The following is a 9,134-nucleotide window of genomic DNA, read 5'->3' as shown; positions in this document are numbered from 1 at the left end:
TGGGATCCTCCCCTCCTTATCAGGGCTCTGACCTGGAGCTCACTTCAAAGGCTTATCTATGCAAGAATGAAGGCAGCATTCTTGATATGGAGTCTAAGAGTCTGAAGGTCAGGGAACTTTTCTTGGATACCCTCCCTTCTGCCTACCAGAACCCTGTGTTTCCCACCTGCTGGGAGGCAAGTGGAACATAGTAGAACCAGATCCCAAGAGGAGAGAAGAGGCTGGAGGGGGACCCACAGTTGCATAGAGGGTAGCGTGGCCTAGGTATAAGACTATTTACATTACTTGATTCTTCTCAGTGTAGTACAGAAAGGATACGTGGATACAGAATATTTTTGCAACACAGAAAAGAACAAGAAAACTATAAAAATCACCCATAGTCCCACCACCCCAAAATAATCACTGTTGACACTTTGGACCATGTTCTTTTTGTTTTTTGATTCTGTCTCTGAGTGTATGCGTGCACAGTCATATACAGGTTGAATATCCCGTATCTGAGATGCTTGGGAAAAGAAATGTTTTGGATTTCCAATTATTTTAGATTTTGGAATATTTGTATTATATTCACTTGTTGAGCATCTCTAACCTGAAAATCTGAAATTGGAAATGCTTCAATGAGCATTTTCTTTGAATGTCCTGTTAGATTTTGGAGTATTTTAGATTTTCAAGTTAGGGATATTCAACCTGTGTAGGTATGCACGCACACACACAGACACACACACACACACATATTCACAAATGTCTTATACAAATAGGATTGTCTACTTTTGCAACTTGTACCTCCCAAGTCAATAAGTCTTCTATGGCGTAACTTGTAATGGCTGGTCAGTGTACCTTTGTGTAGCTGGCCCATCATTTATATAATTCTTTCCTGACATGTAGGTCAGTGAGTTCTTTATCACTGCTTGGGGAGGTGGATAGTGCTGCAGCTACTCTGGAAGGTCAGCAGCATGCAGGGAGGTGGAAGAGGTTCTGCCACTGCCCTGCTCCCCCGCCCCACATGCCCTGGGTTCCTGGTTATGGTACCTCATCCCACCTCCCCACATTTCCTGTCCAGCATCACCAGCCTTGCAGAGGGTCCACACTTGATAACATTTGTTCAGTTCAACTCATCAGGATTTTATTGAGCATTTTTATTTAAAAAATTATACATTACATATAAATTTATAAATTTATAGTATTATATAAATGCTCTCCCATTGTAAATAGTTCAGACAGTGCAGGTGTACAAAGCAAAATCCAAAATCTCCTTCCTCCCCTCATCCCATCCCTAATGTATTCCTTCCCTGAGATGTCACCACTGTTCACACGTTAGTATATATGTCCTGTTTCTGTGCCTTAACAGATATGTGCACATATACATACAAAAATAATTTTGGGTTTTTTTTTTTTAACATAAATGGGATCACAATAAACATGTTTTTTTTGGACCTACCTAGGTTTTCTTAGCTAACAGTAGGACATCTTGGGAATCTTTCCATGCTGGTACATAGAGATCTACCTCATTCTTTTTAAACAGTTTTATGGCATTTTAGAGATGCAGCATGTTTTGTTATACCACACCTATGAATGTTCCTTTGATTTGCCTCCAGTTTTTTTCTGTTATAAGCAATGTTGCAGTGGTTATCCTTATTCCCTGACTGTGCACTTGTGAGAATTTCTGTAGGATCTATAATAATAAAACAGATACTAGTTATAATAATAAATGATGATTGCTGGCCCTTACTGTGTGCCAAGTAACTTTTCATGTGCTTTCCTTATATTAACTCATTTAATCTTAGAAACCCTGTGGGGTAGGTGTTATTATTACCCCCATTTTACAGATGTGGAAACGAAAGCACAGAGAGGTTAAGTAACTTTTTCCCAGTTACACAACTTGTAAGTGCCAGAGCCAAGATTTGAACCCAAATAGTCTGGCTCCAGAGAGGCGACCTGCTGAGTCAATGTGTATGTGCAAGTTACATTGTGTTAGACATTGGCCATGGCTCTCCAAACAGATAGTGCCAGTTGACACTGCCCCCAGAAGTGTGTGTGGGCCCCCACCAGTTTTGTGTAGTGGTGACTAATTGTTGTCATATTTGCGAATTCTTATAGGTGAAAAATGAGATCTGGTGGTTGTTTTAATGAGCTTCTTTTCCCTCATTGTTATTCAAGTTAAATGTCGCTTGTCTGGCACAGTGGCTCACACTTGTTATAGTCCCAGCACTTTGGGAGGCTGAGGCTGGAGGATCGCTTCAGCCCAGGAGTTCGAGACCAGCCTGGGCAAGATGGCAAGTTCCTGACTCCACAAAAAAAAACAAAAAGACAAAAAAAATTAGCCAAGTGTGGTGGTGTTCACCTGTGGTCCCAGCGACTGGAGAGGATGAGGTAGGAGCCAAGGAGGTTGAGGAGTCAGTGAACCTAGACCACATCACCGCACTCCAGCCTGGACAACAGAGTGAGACCCTGTCTCAAAATAAATAAGTAAATAAAGTTAAATGTCTCTTTATATATTTATTAGCCATTTTAATCCTTCTCTGAATTGCTTATTTATATTCTTTGCCCATTTTTTCAGTGGGACCGTTTGTCTTTTAATGATTGCTTTCTCTGTGTTGTAGATATTAATCCCTTGTTTTTAAGTACGTTGCAGATTTTCTTCTGTCACTTTTTGTTGAACACTGTTCAGAGGGTTTGTTGGCTTGCCTGTTGTTTTTTGAAGTAAAATCTGCAGCACCATTTGTTTGCAAGGTTTTGGTCTCATCACTCTGTGTAATTCAGAGATGAGTAAGACAAAGTCCCTACCTAAAATAGACAGCACGTAACTCTTGCAAGAGGAGTAGTGAATGGAATATAGGGGTGGAGTCCAAATGCTTTAGGGTAATGGAGGAGAATGGGGCAACCTCTCAACTGTGGATTCAGGGAGGCCTTTGTGATCAGTGGCATTAGGGCCAGACCTTGAGGGGTCCCTAGAATTTTCATAGAGGAATGGGAAGTGGGAGTGTGTTTGGGCAGATGGATCATGAGTACTTTAATCTGCGTCCCATCCAAAAACAACTCACCTTCGGTGACCCACTGGAAAAGAGTCTCATGAAGGTACTACTTACAGAGGTGTGCATGGGGACAAGGGAACCAACAAAGGGTGCTGAGATACCCGGGGACTGGTTAGGTGATGTTGGGGAGCTGCTGCAGTGATGGAGGCAGAACAGTGTTAGCGGAGACTGTGGGAGCTGGAGCTGAGTAGGATGCAGCTTCCTTCTGGTGCCTCCATTGGCCTGGGCAGTATTGCCTGGAGGGATTAGTCTTCTGTGGCACAGAACAGGACAGAGAATGATGGAGAGTGGGTCAGAGGTGTGGGGGGAGGTGGAGGGAGGAAAATCAGCTCAGTAAGGATAAAGGCAAAGATAGAAACTTCTGGATGTGTGAAGGCCTCAGCAACCCTCGATGCCATTAGAGGGTAGTGGGGTTCATTTGCTGCTGCTTTTACTTAGCAAACATTTATTGGATGCTGGCTCAAAGCCTGGCCCCGGGCGAGGTGCTAACTTATATAGATGGGTCAGGCAGGCTGTGCACCCCAGTGATCACCACCGTGGCGCCAGTTTTAGCTTTCCACGTGTCCTCTCCGAGGGTCACAGCAGAGGCCTGTGGTTTTATGTCTGTTGGACCCCACATACCTGGATCTGTGCCTCCTTGTCCCAGTCGGAGTTTATTTAGGTGTGTCTGTCTGAGGACAGATTTTAACATGGAAAAATAAGTCCATTTTTGGCCACCATTGAATTCAGTCTAACATACATCTTGATCTTCTGCTGTTTTTTTCCAACTTAAACAAACAAACAGAAATCTCAATTTGTGTTCCTCTTGATAAAGCCCAATATCTATAGAAAGAAAAGAAACCTTATTGCTGTCCTATCAAAGTAACCATTTATGACTGAGCTCATTAACAGTCTTCTTATGCTTGCCTCTCAGTTTTTCGTTTGCAGGAATATGACACCGTTAACCAAGAACAAGAAGTTAGATTTGTTTCAGAGACTTAAACAACTTTATGTATCATGACTTTGATAATCCAAGACCCTCACAACCAATCATTCATTCATTCATAATTTATTTATTTATTTACTTACTTATTTGAGACAGAGTCTCACTCTGTCACCCAGGGTGGAGTGCAGTGGTGCGATCTCAGCTTACGGCAACCTCCGCCTCCCGGGTTCAAGGAGGCGTCAGCCTCTCTAGTAGCTAGGATTACAGGCACACGCCACCACATCCAGCTAATTTTTATATTTTTAGTAGATATGGGGTTTCACCGTATTGGCCAGGCTGGTCTTGAACTCCTGACCTCAGGTGATCCACCCACCTCGGCCTACAACCATTCATTTTAGCACAAGATGCAAAAGCCTGTTTGTGGGAACAGATGCTTTCTCTTCCCCATGGAGTTTTGTGAACTCATTAGTACTTTCTAGGTTTTTTGTTTGCTTGCCTGCTTTTTCAAGGAACTTGCTATTCCACCTTGTTCTGGTATTTGATCACATCAGAAACGTTAGAAAACCAAATTGATTCTTTCTTACACTAAGTAATCTTAAAATCCAAATGAAGGCTAGGCATGGTGGTTTAAGCTTATAATCCCAACACTTTGGGAGGCTGAGGCGGGAGGATCCCTTGAGCCCAGAAGATTGACACTGTAGTGAGCTGTGATCATGCCACTGTACTCCAGCCTGGATGACAGAGTGAGATACCGTTTCTACAAAAAATAAAAAAAATTAGCCAGGCATGGTGGCATGTGCCTATAGTCCCAGCTACTCAGGAGGCTGAGGCCAGAGAATTGCTTGAGCCTGGGAGGTCAAGGCTACAGTGAGCTATGATCATGCCAGTGCACTCCAGCCTGGGTGACGGAGTGAGACTCTGTCTCTAAAAAAACAAAAAACCAAAACAGAAACAAATCCAAATGAAACCTCAGAGATAGGTATGGACACATTAACTCTGGGAGACTATCAATACGAGGCTCACATTGAGAGACCAGAACTAACAGACCCACACTATCACAAGCCAGGTCTTAACAGCCTTCCTTTTCCAACTGGGGAAGGACAGCTCTAAAACCTAACCAGAGGATCTTTCCACTTTCCATTTTGATTCTTACTCATAAAGAGTCCTGGATGTATTTTCTATTTTCTTCTGTCAAAAGTTCAATGGCTACAGAGAACTACAGAAAATCCTGTTTTAACTCAATTTATTTTCTTATTCCAAATTGGTTCTACTTTCCAACAATTGATTCCTTTCCTGGAGGTAGTTGCTTTGTGCTTGGTCAGTGCTGATGACTGTGCCAGCCTGGGCGTCTCACCATGCCAGGGAACTGCTCAGCCTCCTCCCTGGGTCTCTCCTGAAAACTGACCTCCTTAGTGGAGTATCAGTGACCAGGCACTACCATTGAGAGGTCCTTTTGTCTCTCCAAGGTTGAGGGAACCTGTTTGTGCACTTGCCACTGCCATTCTCCCCACAGCATCAGTTTTGTTTGAATCGTGCTGTCAGGCTGCATGAATTAGATTGCAAGTCTCGAGCTTGGGCCATGTTTCTGCATGCACCATGGGCGTGAAACTGATGCCCGGTGGGTTGTCCCATCATTAGAAACACTGGACACAGCTGGAAGGGAGCAGCCATGCTGCCTAACCTGTTTTCAATGCCATGACTTTGTCCTGAGGCCTCTTCAGGGAGCTGTGTTAACATTGAGCCCAGTTTGATTTCTGCGTCGGCCCCTTCACAGCAGAAGACGACCTGCTGACTGGTGTGGCCGGGCCACGTGGTCATGGGGCTTTGAGGAGAGAATCAAGCCAACAAGTACTGTCAGTCAGAACATGTCTCTAGTCTTCCTGTCCCCTTGCTGGGTTCTCAGCAGTCTGGGGTGATGCCTCCGTTTGGTTTTTTTCCCCCAGAGGATTATGGAGTTTTCTGGGTCATTTAGCTTTTTTATCACAATTTTATGTTTCTTAGGTCCATCCATAGGAGAATGGAAAAACAAATGTGATACATTCATTCAGTGAGCACTCTTTTATTCAGCAATAAAAAAGAGCAGACAACCAGACAACCAGCATGCATCACAACGTGCATGCATCTCATAGACAGACCAAGTGAAGGAAGCCTTACATGAGGGTGGCCTGATTCCATTCAGAGGAGGTTCTAGAATTGGCAAAACTAAACGTGGGGGAATGAAAACTGGGGGTTGACCGGGAAGGCACGTGGGAGAGTTTCTGGAGCGATGGCTGTCTTCTGAATCTCAGTAGGGGTTTGAGTTATGCAAGTGTGTACATTTATCCAAACTCACCAAATGTGGAATTTACATTTGCTTGTTTCGTCATATCTAAATTTTATCTCAAAAGAAATAAATATATAAGCAAATGATGTGTATGTTGAAGTCTTTAGGGAGATGTATGTTGTATACTGATACTGCAGTTTATTTTAGAATGCACCAAAAATAAAATGTGTTGACAAATGGATAGAAAGATGGATAGACGGGGAGAAGTATGATCAAGTGATTTTAGTGAATATGTTAATGGTAGAATCAAGGTAACGGGCGTATGGATGTCTGCTGTACGATTTATTCAACATTGGTGCATGTTTGAAAATTTTCATAACAAGATGTTGGGAGAAAGGTATTTTTGTGGACATGGCAAAGACAAGGCGGATGTGGGAGAAATCCCATGTTGTCTTTGAAGACATAAATAAATTTATGTTTAGAGATGAGGATTAGAAGCCTTTCTAGGGATTTAGTGGGGCAAATGATGTCATCAAAGAAATCTCCAAAATCTGGGTTTGAGGGCATTTGCTTTTGTAGAGGGTGTTCTGGGGCTACACTGGCATCTGGAAGGATTACGGTGGCTCTGTGAGCCGCTGACTTGCTAGGCTTTCCCCAGGCAGAGCTTCAGCCCCAGGGAGAAGCTTCCCAGTAAATGTAAATGAGCGGAGTCGGTGGTTTAAGGACCTTCCTGTGGAGGAGAGATAAGCCTGCTGCAGATACCCCTGGCACGGCAAGGTAGGCTGGGTTGCTTGCCTGCTAATTATCTTCTCGGTCTTGCTCCGCAGTGTTTCTCTAGTTTCAGAATTTGAATTATTGACTTTGTGTAGAATTTTCAGCCTCTCGAGTTGTTGAATTGAGGGCGGCACCAGCAGCCATTCCCTATAGAGTCCTAATGGACAGGCGTCCTATGTCAGAATCCTGATCCTGTGTAACCCCGGGGATGTACCAGGGCAAGGGCAGCAAAGACACAGCAGTCAGACTCCTTGTAGAAGAACCCCTGCCTAGGAGGAGTTGCTGGTAAATTTAGGGCATGTTGGAGAAGTGGGGGTAGGGAGAGAAGAGAAGAATGAAAGCATTATTCTAAGGAACTACTTTTATTTATAGATTCTCCTAATTCTATTAAAATGAATGCCGGAGGGATGTAAAACTTGGAACACATAACACATAATAGAAATGAAAGGACATTAAACTAAAATAGGGAAAAATGGTAAAATGAGAAGAGAATCTTAGTACCAAGAGGAAGATGTGACATTTTTCTGAAACAAAATAATCTTACAGCACACTGTACGGGGAAACTGAATTAAATAAAGTAAGGACTTGGTTAGCAGAAAACTTGGAAGGAAACAAAATATTTCATAATGAAAAGGAGAAAGCGTTAAGCTGACTCAAGGGGAAAACAAACACAGATATTACACTAATTACATTATAAAGACAGATAAATAAGATGCCATTGTTGTAAAAGGAACTAAAACTAATTAAATATTTAATGTGCTTTAAGAGACATTGGCAAAATAAAATATATTAAATATGGTAAAATATGTGAATAGGCATAATTCGCCTGCTTTGTTCTGGCAGCCAGTACGGTACCTCACCTCCTGTGTATAAAACAAGGGACTTTTGATCCCTGAGTTGGCACATTAATGGGACAAGATACAAAATAAATAGGCACTTATATTACAAAAGCTGGAATCAAACAAATGCTTTTAGATGAATATATTGATAAATGAATGAGGATTCTATAAAGTGAGGCGTTTAAAAACACTCACTCAAAGGAGAAAGGAATGGAACTACCTTCTAAGATTTAAAATCCAATGGAATTAAAGCTATGAAAATGGTTCGGCTCTTTCTTCAAAAAAATGAAAGTTAGGAGCACCTCCAACAACTGAATGTTTGCAATAATGCCAGTCCCGAAATGAGCACTCAGCGTGTGTTATTGCTAATCATATTACTATTATCACAGTGATTATCATTAGTACTGAATGAGAGAGAAATAACATGTCCTTCCAGCATCAGGCCTTCGAGTCAGACTAGGAAAGCACTATTTTTAAAGTAGGAATTTAAAGCTAGTGAAAGGTGTCATGGAGAAAATTTCAGATCCACTGTTTCTTTTACCTTTTGTGTTGGCCGATTTGAAAAGCTTAGGATGGAAAAGGCAGAAGTTAAGCCAAACTGGGAAACAAACTGCTGAGCCATGATTCAGCAGCTGGGATATTTCCAGCCTGCACACCATCCTCACTGGCTCCCAGCGAGGCGCCCGGCTCTAGCCGCTCCATTCAGCAGCACGTGGATGCCCCTGCTCAGTCCTTCGCCTGCCCGGCATGTTCTTCAGGGCTCGTGCCCATCACCACTGATGCAAAAGAGGAACCTCTTGCCTGAAATTAATTAACTAAGGATTCTCTCTTAAAGAAAAAAAAAAATAAAACTTTGGGTTAAGATGACAGATGGAGGGTCTCTCTTAGCAGTTTGCCCATGTTGGCATCTTGGAACCAGCATAGAAGCTTATGAAGGAATGGTTTCTTGCCTGCATACGGTCACACAGGGCATGTAGCAGCTCTCTACACATGTATACTTGCCTGTAAACTATAAATGCTCACTTTCTTCATTCCCAAGAGACTGATGTGCCTGGAGAGGCTGGATTATTATCCTTTCCCCTAGCTTTTCTTGCTCTGGGCATCGTTTGGGATGGATTGTACAGAAAACTGACCATCTTAATTAAATGAGCAGGAGTTGTAAGGCTACTCTAGAATGGGAGGGCAAAGGTGGGAGTGTTTTTTTCTCCCTGTAATAGTCAAATTTCCCCAGAATGTGTAAAAAAACACATGTGTTTCTGATTTTATAACGCTACTTTGATCTAGTAGTTCTCGCAAAAAGAGCT

The sequence above is a fragment of the Colobus angolensis genome, unplaced genomic scaffold, assembly GCF_000951035.1.
Source record: "Colobus angolensis palliatus isolate OR3802 unplaced genomic scaffold, Cang.pa_1.0 Scaffold112, whole genome shotgun sequence".
In the NCBI taxonomy this organism is placed as follows: Eukaryota; Metazoa; Chordata; class Mammalia; order Primates; family Cercopithecidae; genus Colobus; species Colobus angolensis.
This window is presented reverse-complemented; position numbering follows the sequence as displayed.